Source organism: Paramisgurnus dabryanus, chromosome 9 (genome assembly GCF_030506205.2).
Source record: "Paramisgurnus dabryanus chromosome 9, PD_genome_1.1, whole genome shotgun sequence".
NCBI classification, from domain to species: Eukaryota; Metazoa; Chordata; class Actinopteri; order Cypriniformes; family Cobitidae; genus Paramisgurnus; species Paramisgurnus dabryanus.
In genome coordinates, this window is record NC_133345.1 from 4,676,110 (window position 1) to 4,691,016 (window position 14,907).

At 39.7% G+C, this 14,907-nt stretch overlaps 1 long non-coding RNA gene and 1 other non-coding gene across 2 annotated transcripts in view; one reads left to right on the top strand and one right to left on the bottom strand.

The window, feature by feature from the left end:
- Nucleotides 1-14,907, top strand: part of LOC135740002 (uncharacterized) — a 77,382-nt gene that overhangs the window by 21,529 nt on the left and 40,946 nt on the right. The window lies entirely within an intron of this gene.
- Nucleotides 7,373-7,454, bottom strand: trnas-cga (transfer RNA serine (anticodon CGA)). Its single transcript has one exon. It is a non-coding gene; the product is annotated as a tRNA-Ser (tRNA).

Below are 14,907 nucleotides of genomic sequence, written 5' to 3' on the forward strand. Positions count from 1 at the left end.
CTTAACGAGATTGACGCAAAATTGGTTCTGAAGCTGTATCTCGGTCATTCTTTGATCAATCGAGATGAAATTTGGTACGCTTCATGTCGACCATGAACTGGGGGTCCATGCCAAATTTGGTGACAGCGCCACCTATGGGTCATGAGATAGTAAAAAAGGCTATTTTTGCGCATAACTTCTGAATCGTTTGTCAGAAAATTATGATCTTGGTGTCTACGGATTCCTTACCTCATGCCGCATCTGCCGATATGTATTATGCCGGGATTGACCGAACCGCCTGTCCGCCATTTTGAAATCTGTGATAAATTGCTATATCTTTTGAATTATCGGATATATCGGCGCAAACATCGGTAGGGAGCTTCGGCATGATGTCCTGAGGAAATCAGAGTACAGCGCCACCTAGGGGTTATAAACTATAACAGTTCTTATTGAATTGCTTATAACTTCTGAATTCTTTGGCATGTAAGCTCTTTTCTGCTGACCCTTGAGCTGTGTCTACTGAGTGGCGCATTTGTTAAGTCGTTTGCATAGAGATCCTGAGTTCATGGGTTCGAATCCCATCTGAGCCAGGTGTTAATTTCTTCTATTATAGTTTTGTTCTTTCTCACCTATTCTTTTTGACCTGTCTGTAGTTCACATATGTTCTATTTTTGCCATGTTTTCTGTTGCTGCTCTGCACTGCGGTGGTTCTGCTCTGTCATTGCTACGCTTTGGGTTCTTTGCTGAGCCTTGTGTTCTTGATGCACCTTGGGTGCTCAATGCGCCCTGAGTGATTGATAAGTTGTATCTTTCTTGCTGTGCTTTGGGAGCTCATTGCGCTGATTGTGCTTGGCCCCGTATCGCTGCTTGCAGCTATATTTAGGGGTCAAGCACCGAAGGTGCTGAGACACCTATTGTAATTGTTAGTATTATTATTAGGGGTCAAGCACCGAAGGTGCTGAGACACCTATTGTAATTGTTAGTATTATTATTATTATTCTGCTTCTTCTTCTTCTTAGCCATAGGCGTCTATGGCAGCCCTATGAACCGTACATAGGAAAATGATGAAATTTGGCACAGTTGTAGTGGTGGTCTTAAAAAGTCATGTGACCAAAAATGGGGTCTCTAGTACTAACTCTATAGCGCCACCAGCAGTTCAAAAATTCAATGTTCAAAGGGTTATAACTTCTGATCCGCTTGATCTATGAAAATTCTACTTAGCACACGTGATTGCTCTCCTCATGCTTGTTGATTTTAATACCTTACAGTAAAACTCCACCCATTACAGTAGCGGCCATTTTGAAATGTACAGTATTCCATTTTTTCGCTACTCCTCCTTCAAATGTTGTTCAATTCTTATGAGATTTGGCACAGATGATCTTTGGAGTAAGCCGCATAGAAATGACTGAACAGAATTTTGATATTTATCTTTGTTCAAAAGTAATAAATGCGCAAACTTAACGAGGTTGACGCAAAAATGGTTCTGAAGCTGTAGCTCAGTCATTCTTTGATCAATTGAAATGAAATTTGGTACACTTCATGTGGACCATGAACTTGGGGTCCATGCCAAATTTGGTGACAGCGCCACCTATGGGTCATGAGATAATAAAATAGGCTATTTTTGCCCATAACTTCTGAACTGTTTGTCAGAAAATTATGATCTTGATGTCTATGGATTGCTTACCTCATGCCGCATCTGTCGATGTGTATTATGCCGGGTTTGACCGAACCGCCTGTCCGCCATTTTGAAATTTCACATAATTTGTTATATTTTTTTAACTATTGGGAGGTTCGACATGATGTCCTGAAGGTACCTGGGAAGTCAGAGTACAGCGCCACCTAGGGGTTATAAACTATAACAGTTTTTATGGAACTGCTTATAACTTCTGAATACTTTGTCTGATATTAATTTCTTTGTGAAATTGTATTCACTGGTTTATGCCGATTGCAACGATATGGGTCATGAGATAGTAAAAAAGGCTATTTTTGCGCATAACTTCTGAATCGTTTGTCAGAAAATTATGATCTTTGTGTCTACATATTCCTTGGCTCATGCCGCATCTGTCGATGTGTATTATGTCGGGTTTGACCGAACAGCCTGTCCGCCATTTTGAAATTTGTCATAAATTACTATAAATTTTGAAGTGTTGGATATATCGGCGCAGAAATCGGTGGGGAGCTTCGGCATGATGTCCTGAGGGTACCTAGGAAGACAGAGTACGGCGCCACCTAGGGGTTATAAACTATAACAGTTCTTATAGAACTGCTTATAACTTCTGAATACTTTGTCTGATATTAATTTTCTTTGTGACATTGGATTCACTGGTTTATGCCGATCGCAATGATAGCTCATTTGTCATTTTCCATCATTCTGTTCATGTGTTATTGGAAGGCATATGGTAAATTATTTTTTCGCTACTCCTTTTACAAATTTTGTTTATTTTATGCCAGGTTCTGATCGTATAATGTTTGGAGCAATCCGCACAGAAATGACTGAACAGATTTTTTTGGCACCTAGGAATTTTTTTGAGAAAAACCTCTGTAAAGTTGATCGTGCCTGTGACTTTGTCTATTTGTCACTAATTACTGTATATTACATTTTATAGGTTTACTCTACAGAATGTTGTTCTTGTCTTGAATCTCACTTGAGCTTTTTGATTCTCATATACATTGTATTTCTGTTATTTCTGCTATGCGGTGTCATTTCTACATCTTTGGTGATTGGCATATGTCAATGCTTGCATCTCTGTAATCTCTTTCCTGCTCCCCCTTGAACTGTGTCAACTGAGTAGCGCGGCGAGTAAGGCACATGCAAAGAGATTCTGAGTTCTTGGGTTCAAATCCTGCTTGAGGCAAGTGTTAATTTCTTCTATTAACGTTTTGTTCTTTCTCACCTATTCTTCCCAACCTGTCTGTAGTTCATATATTTTCTATTTTTGCCATGTTTTCGGTTGCTTCTCTGCATTGCAATGGTTCTGCTCTGTGATTGCTACGCTTTGGGTTCTTTGCAGCGCATTTTTTTTCTTGATGCACCTTGGGTGCTCAAAGCGCCCTTGGTGATTGATACGTTGTATGTTTCTTGCTGTGCTTTGGCTGCTCATTGCGCTGAAGGTGCTTGGCCCCGCAATTGCTGCTTGCAGCTATATTTAGGGGTCAAGCACCGAAGGTGCTGAGACACCTATTGTAATTAGGGGTCAAGCACCGAAGGTGCTGAGACACCTATTGGAATTGTACTTTTTTCTTCTTCTTAGCCATTGGTGTCTATGGCAGCCCTATGAACCGTATGTAGGAAAATGATGAAATTTGGCACAGTTGTAGTGGTGGTCATAAATAGTCATGTGGCCAAAAATGGGGTCTCTAGCAGTAACTCTATAGCGCCACCATCATCTCAAAAATTCAATGTTCAAATGGTTATAACTCATGATCCATTTGCTCTATGAAAATTCTACTTAGTACACGTGATTGCTCTCCTCATGCTTATTGTTTTTAATACCTTACAGTAAGACTCCACCCATTACAGTAGCGGCCATTTTGAAATGTACAGTATTTCGTTTTTTCGCTACTCCTCCTTCAAATTTGGTTCAATTCTTATGAGATTTAGCACATGTGATCTTTGGAGTGAGCCGCATAGAAATGACTGAACAGAATTTTGATATTTTTCTTTATTTAAAAGTAATTAATGCGTGAACTTAACGAGATTGACGCAAAATTGGTTCTGAAGCTGTATCTCGGTCATTCTTTGATCAATCGAGATTAAATTTGGTACGCTTCATGTCGACCATGAACTGGGGGTCCATGCCAAATTTGGTGACAGCGCCACCTATGGGTCATGAGATAGTAAAAAAGGCTATTTTTGCGCATAACTTCTGAATCGTTTGTCAGAAAATTATGATATTGGTGTCTACGGATTCCTTACCTCATGCCGCATCTGTCGATGTGTATTATGCCGGGTTTGACCGAACCGCCTGTCCGCCATTTTGAAATTTGTCATAAATTGTTATAACTTTTGAAGTATTGGATATATTGGCGCAAAAATCGGTAGGAAGCTTTGGCATGATGTCCTGATTGTATCTGGGAAGTCAGAATACAGCGCCACCTAGGGGTTATAAACTATAACAGTTCTTATAGAACTGCTCATAACTTCTGAATACTTTGTCGGATATTAATTTTCTTTATGAAATTGTATTCACTGGTTTATGCCGATTGCAACGATACCTCGTTTGTCATTTTCCATCATTCTGTTCATGTGTTATTGTAAGGCATATGGTAAATGAATTTTTCGCTACTCCTTTTACAAATTTTGTTTATTTTATGCCAGGTTCTGCTCGTATAATGTTTGGAGCAATCCGCACAGAAATGACTGAACAGATTTTTCTTGCACCTAGGAATTTTTTTGAGAAAAACCTCTGTAAAGTTGATCGTCCCTGTGATGTTGTCTATTTGTCATAGTTAATTACTTTATATTACATTTTATAGCGTTACTCTACGGAATGTTCTTCTTGTCTTCAATCTCACTTGAGCTTTTTGATTCTCATATACATTGTATTTCTGTGATTTCTGCTCTGCGGTGTCATTTCTACATCTTTGGTGATTGGCATATGTCAATGCTTGCATTTCTGTAATCTCTTTCCTGCTGCCCCTTGAGCTGTGTCTGCTGAGTGGCGCATCCACTAAGTCGTATGCATAGAGATCCTGAGTTCATGGGTTTGAATCCCACCTGAGGCAGGTGTTAATTTCTTCTATTAAAGTTTTGTTCTTTCCCACCTATTCTTCTTGACCTGTCTGTAGTTCACATATGTTCTATTTTTGCCATGTTTTCTGTTGCTGCTCTGCACTGCGGTGGTTCTGCTCTGTCATTGCAACGCTTTGGGTACTTGCTGCGCTTTGTGTTCTTGATGCACCTTGGGTGGTCAGTGAGCATTGGGTGATTGATACCTTCTATGTTGCTTGCTGTGCTTTGGGTGCTCATTGCGCTAAAGGTGCTTGGCCCCGAATCGCTGCTTGCAGCTATATTTGTTAGTATTATTATTATTATTATTCTGCTTCTTCTTCTTCTTCTTAGCCATAGGCGTCTATGGCAGCCCTATGAACCGTACATAGGAAAATGATGAAATTTGGCACAGTTGTAGTGGTTGTCTTAAAAAGTCATGTGACCAAAAATGGAGTCTCTAGTACTAACTCTATAGCGCCACCAGCAGTTCAAAAATTCAATGTTCAAAGGGTTATAACTTCTGATCCGCTTGATCTATGAAAATTCTACTTAGTACACGTGATTGCTCTCCTCATGCTTGTTGATTTTAATACCTTACAGTAAAACTCCACCCATTACAGTAGCGGCCATTTTGAAATGTACAGTATTCCATTTTTTCGCTACTCCTCCTTCAAATGTTGTTCAATTCTTATGAGATTTGGCACAGATGATCTTTGGAGTAAGCCGCATAGAAATGACTGAACAGAATTTTGATATTTATCTTTGTTCAAAAGTAATAAATGCGCAAACTTAACGAGGTTGACGCAAAAATGGTTCTGAAGCTGTAGCTCAGTCATTCTTTGATCAATTGAAATGAAATTTGGTACACTTCATGTGGACCATGAACTTGGGGTCCATGCCAAATTTGGTGACAGCGCCACCTATGGGTCATAAGATAATAAAATAGGCTATTTTTGCCCATAACTTCTGAACTGTTTGTCAGAAAATTATGATCTTGATGTCTATGGATTGCTTACCTCATGCCGCATCTGTCGATGTGTATTATGCCGGGTTTGACCGAACCGCCTGTCCGCCATTTTGAAATTTCACATAATTTGTTATATTTTTTGAACTATTGGACATATCCGCGCAAAAATTAGTAAGGAGCTTCGACATGATGTCCTGAAGGTACCTGGGAAGTCAGAGTACAGCGCCACCTAGGGGTTATAAACTATAACAGTTCTCATGGAACTGGTTATAACTTCTGAATACTTTGTCTGATATTAATTTCTTTGTGAAATTGTATTCACTGGTTTATGCCGATTGCAACGATGCCTCGTTTGTCATTTTCCAACATTCTGTTCATGTGTTATTGTAAAGCATATGGTAGATTATTTTTTCGCTACTCCTTTTACAAATGTTGTTTATTTTATGCCAGGTACTGCTCGTATAATGTTTGGAGCAATCCGCACAGAAATGACCGAACAGATTTTTGATATTCTGTTCTCTTTCTTAGAAATACCACTCCAAAGTTGACCGTGCCTGTGACGTTGTCTATTTGTCATAGTAAATTAATGTGACTGTATATTACATTGTATAGCATTACTATACAGAATGATGTTCTTGTCTTCAATCTCATTTGAGCTTTTTGATTCCCATATACATTGTATTTCTGATAGTTCTGCTCTGCACTGTCAGTTCTGCATCTGTGTTGATTGGCACATGTCAATCCTTGAAGCACCTAAGCTGTTTTTTGCTGCCCTTTGAGCTGTGTTAGCTGAGTTGCGCATCTGGTCAACCACCAGCCATGAGATTCTGAGGTCATGGGTTCAAATCCCATGTGCAGTGATATTTTGTCTTAACTTTTTTCTCACTTAAGTTTTGTGATTTTCATACAATACATTGTATTTCAGTTATTTGTGCTCTCTGTTGTCATTTCTGCACGTTTGGTAATTGCTGGATATCAATGTTTACAGCTCTAAATCTCTATTCTATAGGTTGGACACACCAACTCAGTGGTTTAATCGTTTACTCAGTGGCGCATGCGGTAACTGTTGTGCTTTGGGAACCTGAGTTCATGGGTTTGAATCCCATGTGCAGTGGTTTTTGTCTTAACTTTTTTCTCACTTAAGTTTTGTGATTTTCATACTATACATTGTATTTCAGTTATTTGTGCTATCTGTTGTCATTTCTGCACTTTTAGTAATTGCTGGATATCAATGTTTACAGTTCTAAATCTCTATTCTATAGCTTGGACACACCAACTCAGTGGTTTAATCGTTTACTCAGTGGCGCATTCGGTTAGTGCGATGCTTTGGGAACCTGAGGTCATGGGTTCGAATACCAGCTCTTACTTTCACTTATTGAGATTTCCTTTTGTGTTCCCTTTAACACGTTCCTCTCGACCTGTCTGGTTTTCCACACGTGTTATATTATTGCCATATTTACTGTTGTTGCTCCGCACTGCAGTGGTTCTGCTCTGCATTTGCTTTGCTTCGGGTTCGGGCTCTGTATTGCGTGCTTTCTGCGCTTTGCGCATTTGCTGCATCGTGCGGTTTTTGCTGTGCTTTGGGTGCTCATTGCGCTAAAGGTGCTTGGCCCCGAATCGCTGCTTGCAGCTATATTTTGTCTTGTTTCCACATCACTGTGATCTGTGGGACCAAACTACAAACATCAGATGTTTACTATCTTATAATGACGGCACGCTGTGAGCAGGATTCGAACCTGCGTGGGGAAACCCCATTGGATTTCGAGTCCAACGCCTTAACCTCTCGGCCATCACAGCTGACGTAGCAATTTATGCTTCAAGAGAGAATTATTTGTCTCACAGATGTGATCACAAAAAAAAGTGATGACGATCAATGAAATCGGTTGAGACATGAAACCTTAAGGGCTCGTTATAGTCGTGCGTAGGTCCTACGTCGTAGGTTCCGCATTGGTTTTCATTTATACTTTTGCGTCGTCGTCCGCTTCGACGTGCCAACACACGCGTGACCGCTGGTAGGCAGTAATCACGCATGTAACCACAGTAGCAGCAGAAGTCGTCACAGAAGAAGAAGCTAAGCAAGTTAACCCACAAACGAAGAAGAAACAGCAACTTGTTGTGTATAATTTGAGAAGACCAGCAATGATGGAAGTAAATAAACAGCAACTTTTGATGCAGTTTGAGTTAAATCACTCCTCAACTTGGCTCATCTTTGTTTTCACCGTCACAAACGGAAATACGACTATATACTATACGACTATAAATCGCCCTTTAAAGCCATTTATGCAGAGAAAGTGAGCCTGCCCTATTCTTGTATGCGCCAGTTATGCAGAACAACATCATGAGATTCAAGAGCATCAAGGATCATATGGACTTCTGTGATCTTCTGTGATCACCTCTACTTCAGTAGTTAGGGGTCAAGCACCGAAGGTGCTGAGACACCTATTGGAATTGTACTTTTTTCTTTTTCTTAGCCATTGGTGTCTATGGCAGCCCTATGAACCGTACATAGGAAAATGATGATATTTGGCACAATTGTAGAGGTAGTCCTGAAAAGTCAAGTGACCAAAAATGGGGTCTCTAGCACTAACTCTATAGCGCCACCAGCATTGCAAAAATTCAATGTTCAAATGGTTATAACTGCTGATCCGCTTGATCTATGAAAATTCTACTTAGTACACGTGATTGCTCTCCTCATGCTTATTGTTTTTAATTCCTTACAGTAAGACTCCACCCATTACAGTAGCGGCCATTTTGAAATGTACAGTATTCCGTTTATTCGCTACTCCTCCTTCAAATTTGGTTCAATTGTTATGAAATTTGGCACAGATGAACTATGGAGTGAGCCGCACAGAAATGACTGAACAGAATTTTGATTTTTATCTTTGTTCAAAAGTAATAAATGCGCAAACTTAACGAGGTTGACGCAAAAATGGTTCTGAAGCTGTATCTCGGTCATTCTTTGATAAATCGAAATGACACTTGGTACACCTCATGTAGACCATGAACTGGGGGTCCATGGCAAATTTGGTGACAGCGCCACCTATGGGTCATGAGATATGAAAAAAGGCTATTTTTGCCCATAACTACTGAAATGTTTGTCAGAAAATTATGATCTTTGTGTCTACATATTCCTTGGCTCATGCCGCATCTGTCGATGTGTATTATGTCGGGTTTGACCGAACAGCCTGTCCGCCATTTTGAAATTTGTCATAATTTACTATAAATTTTGAAGTGTTGGATATATCGGCGCAGAAATCGGTGGGGAGCTTCGGCATGATGTCCTGAGGGTACCTAGGAAGACAGAGTACGGCGCCACCTAGGGGTTATAAACTATAACAGTTCTTATAGAACTGCTTATAACTTCTGAATACTTTGTCTGATATTAATTTTCTTTGTGACATTGGATTCACTGGTTTATGCCGATCGCAATGATAGCTCATTTGTCATTTTCCATCATTCTGTTCATGTGTTATTGTAAGGCATATGGTAAATTATTTTTTCGCTACTCCTTTTACAAATTTTGTTTATTTTATGCCAGGTTCTGATCGTATAATGTTTGGAGCAATCCGCACAGAAATGACTGAACAGATTTTTCTGGCACCTAGGAATTTTTTTGAGAAAAACCTCTGTAAAGTTGATCGTGCCTGTGACTTTGTCTATTTGTCACTAATTACTGTATATTACATTTTATAGGTTTACTCTACAGAATGTTGTTCTTGTCTTGAATCTCACTTGAGCTTTTTGATTCTCATATACATTGTATTTCTGTTATTTCTGCTATGCGGTGTCATTTCTACATCTTTGGTGATTGGCATATGTCAATGCTTGCATCTCTGTAATCTCTTTCCTGCTCCCCCTTGAACTGTGTCAACTGAGTAGCGCGGCGAGTAAGGCACATGCAAAGAGATTCTGAGTTCTTGGGTTCAAATCCTGCTTGAGGCAAGTGTTAATTTCTTCTATTAACGTTTTGTTCTTTCTCACCTATTCTTCCCAACCTGTCTGTAGTTCATATATTTTCTATTTTTGCCATGTTTTCGGTTGCTTCTCTGCATTGGTTCTGCTCTGTGATTGCTACGCTTTGGGTTCTTTGCAGCGCATTTTTTTTCTTGATGCACCTTGGGTGCTCAAAGCGCCCTTGGTGATTGATACGTTGTATGTTTCTTGCTGTGCTTTGGCTGCTCATTGCGCTGAAGGTGCTTGGCCCCGCAATTGCTGCTTGCAGCTATATTGGTCATTGTTTCTGTTAGTAAATTTTTCTTCTTCCCCAATGGGAGTCTATGGCAGCCCTATGAAGCGTATGTAGGAAAATGATGAAATTTGGCATAGTTGTAGTGGTGGTCATAAATAGTCATGTGGCCAAAAATGGGGTCTCTAGCAGTAACTCTATAGCGCCACCATTATCTCAAAAATTCAATATTCAAATGGTTATAACTCATGATCCATTAGATCTATGAAAATTATACTTGCATGTGATTGCTCTCATCCCGCTTATTGAATTTGATACTTTACATTAAGACTCCACCCATTACAGTAGCGGCCATTTTGAAATGTACAGTATTTCGTTTTTTCGCTACTCCTCCTTCAAATGTTGTTCAATTCTTATGAGATTTGGCACAGATGATCTTTGGAGTAAGCCGCATAGAAATGACTGAACAGAATTTTGATATTTATCTTTGTTCAAAAGTAATAAATGCGCAAACTTAACGAGGTTGACGCAAAAATGGTTCTGAAGCTGTAGCTCAGTCATTCTTTGATCAATTGAAATGAAATTTGGTACACTTCATGTGGACCATGAACTTGGGGTCCATGCCAAATTTGGTGACAGCGCCACCTATGGTCATGAGATAATAAAATAGGCTATTTTTGCCCATAACTTCTGAACTGTTTGTCAGAAAATTATGATCTTGATGTCTATGGATTTCTTACCTCATGCCGCATCTGTCGATGTGTATTATGCCGGGTTTGACCGAACCGCCTGTCCGCCATTTTGAAATTTCACATAATTTGTTATATTTTTGGAAATATTGGACATATCCGCGCAAAAATTAGTAAGGAGCTTCGACATGATGTCCTGAAGGTACCTGGGAAGTCAGAGTACAGCGCCACCTAGGGGTTATAAACTATAACAGTTCTTATGGAACTGCTTATAACTTCTGAATACTTTGTCTGATATTATATTTTTGCCATCTTTACTGTTGTTGCTCCGCATTGCAGTGGTTCTGCTCTGCATTTGCTTTGCTTCGGGTTCGGGCTCTGTATTGCGCGCTTTCTGCGCTTTGCGCATTTGCTGCGTCGTGCCGTTTTTGCTGTGCTTTGGGTGCTCATTGCGCTGAAGGTGCTTGACCCCGTATCGCTGCTTGCAGCTATATTTATTATTATTATTATTCTGCTTCTTCTTCTTCTTCTTAGCCATAGGCGTCTATGGCAGCCCTATGAACCGTACATAGGAAAATGATGAAATTTGGCACAGTTGTAGTGGTGGTCTTAAAAAGTCATGTGACCAAAAATGGGGTCTCTAGTACTAACTCTATAGCGCCACCAGCAGTTCAAAAATTTAATGTTCAAAGGGTTATAACTTCTGATCCGCTTGATCTATGAAAATTCTACTTAGTACACGTGATTGCTCTCCTCATGCTTGTTGATTTTAATACCTTACAGTAAAACTCCACCCATTACAGTAGCGGCCATTTTGAAATGTACAGTATTCCATTTTTTCGCTACTCCTCCTTCAAATGTTGTTCAATTCTTATGAGATTTGGCACAGATGATCTTTGGAGTAAGCCGCATAGAAATGACTGAACAGAATTTTGATATTTATCTTTGTTCAAAAGTAATAAATGCGCAAACTTAACGAGGTTGACACAAAAATGGTTCTGAAGCTGTAGCTCAGTCATTCTTTGATCAATTGAAATGAAATTTGGTAGACTTCATGTGGACCATGAACTTGGGGTCCATGCCAAATTTGGTGACAGCGCCACCTATGGGTCATGAGATAATAAAATAGGCTATTTTTGCCCATAACTTCTGAACTGTTTGTCAGAAAATTATGATCTTGATGTCTATGGATTGCTTACCTCATGCCGCATCTGTCGATGTGTATTATGCCGGGTTTGACCGAACCGCCTGTCCGCCATTTTGAAATTTCACATAATTTGTTATTTTTTTTGAATCATTGGACATATCCGCGCAAAAATTAATAAGGAGCTTCGACATGATGTCCTGAAGGTACCTGGGAAGTCAGAGTACAGCGCCACCTAGGGGTTATAAACTATAACAGTTCTTATGGAACTGCTTATAACTTCTGAATACTTTGTCTGATATTATATTTTTGCCATCTTTACTGTTGTTGCTCCGCACTGCAGTGGTTCTGCTCTGCATTTGCTTTGCTTCGGGTTCGGGCTCTGTATTGCGCGCTTTCTGCGCTTTGCGCATATGCTGCGTCGTGCCGTTTTTGCTGTGCTTTGGGTGCTCATTGCGCCGAAGGTGCTTGACCCCGTATCGCTGCTTGCAGCTATATTGGTCATTGTTTCTGTTAGTAAGATTTTCTTCTTCCCCAATGGGAGTCTATGGCAGCCCTATGAACCGTATGTAGGAAAATGATGAAATTTGGCACAGTTGTAGTGGTGGTTATAAATAGTCATGTGACCAAAAATGGGGTCTCTAGTACTAACTCTATAGCGCCACCAGCAGTGCAAAAATTCAATGTTCAAATGGTTATAACTTCTGATCCGCTTGATCTATGAAAATTCTACTTAGTAAACGTGATTGCTCTCCTCATGCTTGTTGTTTTTAATACCTTACAGTAAAACTCCACCCATTACAGTAGCGTTCATTTTGAAATGTACAGTATTCCATTTTTTCGCTACTCCTCCTTCAAATGTGGTTCAATTCTTATGAGATTTGGCACAGATGATCTTTGGAGTAAGCCGCATAGAAATGACTGAACAGAATTTTGATATTTATCTTTGTTCAAAAGTAATAAATGCGCAAACTTAGCGAGGTTGACGCAAAAATGGTTCTGAAGCTGTAGCTCAGTCATTCTTTGATCAATTGAAATGAAATTTGGTACACTTCATGTGGACCATGAACTTGGGGTCCATGCCAAATTTGGTGACAGCGCCACCTATGGGTCATGAGATAATAAAATAGGCTATTTTTGCCCATAATTGGTGAACCATTTGATCTATGAAAATTCTACTTAGTACATGTGATTGCTCTCATCGCGCTTATTGAATTTGATACTTTACAGTAAGACTCCACCCATTACAGTAGCGGCCATTTTGAAATGTACAGTATTTCGTTTTTTCGCTACTCCTCCTTCAAATGTGGTTCAATTCTGATGAGATTTGGCACAGATGATCTTTGGAGTGAGCCGCATAGAAATGACCGAACAGAATTTTGATATTTATCTTTGTTCAAAAGTAATAAATGCGCAAACTTAACGAGGTTGACGCAAAAATGGTTCTGAAGCTGTAGCTCGGTCATTCCTTGATCAATAAAAATGAAATTTGGTACACTTCATGTGGACCATGAACTTGGGGTCGATGCCAAATTTGGTGACAGCGCCACCTATGGGTCATGAGATAATAAAATAGGCTTTTTTTGCCCATAACTTCTGAACTGTTTGTTAGAAAATTATGATCTTGATGTCTATGGATTGCTTACCTCATGCCGCATCTGTCGATGTGTATTATGCCGGGTTTGACCGAACCTCTTGTCCGCCATTTTGAAATTTCACATAAATTGTTATATTTTTTGAACTATTGGACATATCTGCGCAAAAATTGGTAAGGAGCTTCGACATGATGTCCTAAAGGTACGTGGGTAGTCAGAGCACAGCGCCACCTAGGGGTAATAAACTATAACAGTTCTTATGGAACTGCTTATAACTTCTGAATACTTTGTCTGATATACATTTTCTTTGTGAAATTGGATTCACTGGTTTATGCCGATTGCAACGATACCTGGTTTGTCATTTTCCACATTATGTTCATGTGTTATTGTAAGGCATATGGTAAATGATTTTTTCGCTACTCCTTTTACAAATTTTGAATATTTTATGTCAGGTTCTGCTCGTATAATGTATGGAGCAATCCGCACAGATGTGACCGAACAGATTTTTGATATTCTGTTCTCTTTCTTAGAAATACCACTCTAAAGTTTAGCGTGCCTGTGACGTTGTCTATTTGTCATAGTAATAAATTAATGTGACTGTATATTACGTTGTATAGCATCAATATACAGAATGATCTGCTTGTCTTCAATCTCACTTGAGCTCATGTACATTGTATTTCTGTTATTTCTGCTTCTGCTGTGTCTTTCCTGCATCTTTGGTGATTGACATATGTTAATCCTTTCAGCTCTCTAATCTCTTGTCTGCTGCCTCATGTACTGTGTCAACTGAGTGGCTCATCTGGTTAACCACATGCATTGAGATTCTGAGTTCCTGTGTTCGAATCCCACCCGAGTCATGACGTTTTGTTCTTCCTCATCAATTCTTCTCAACCTGTCTGTAGTTCACATGTGTTCTATTTTTCCATGTTTGCTGTTGTTGCTCTGCATTGTGGTGGTTCTTGCTGTGCTTTGTGTGCTTGCTGTGCTTTGTGTGCTTGCTGTGCTTTGGGAGTTTGCTGTGCTTTGTGTGCTGGTTGTGCTTTGTGAGCGTGCTGTGCTTTGTGTGCTTGCTGTGCTGTGTGTGCATTGCGCCGAAGGTGCTTGACCCCGTGTTGCTGCTTGCAGCTATATTTAGGGGTCAAGCACCGAAGGTGCTGAGACACCTATTGGAATTGTACTTTTTTCTTCTTCTTAGCCATTGGTGTCTATGGCAGCCCTATGAACCGTACGTAGGAAAATGGTGAAATTTGGCACAGTTGTAGTGGTGGTCATAAATAGTCATGTGGCCAAAAATGGGGTCTCTAGCAGTAACTCTATAGCGCCACCATCATATCAAAAATTCAATGTTCAAATGGTTATAACTCATGATCCATTTGCTCTATGAAAATTCTACTTAGTACACGTGATTGCTCTCCTCATGCTTATTGTTTTTAATACCTTACAGTAAGACTCCACCCATTACAGTAGCGGCTATTTTGAAATGTACAGTATTTCGTTTTTTCGCTACTCCTCCTTCAAATTTGGTTAAATTCTTATGAGATTTGGCACATGTGATCTTTGGAGTGAGCCGCATAGAAATGACTGAACAGAATTTTGATATTTTTCTTTATTTAAAAGTAATTAATGCGTGAACTTA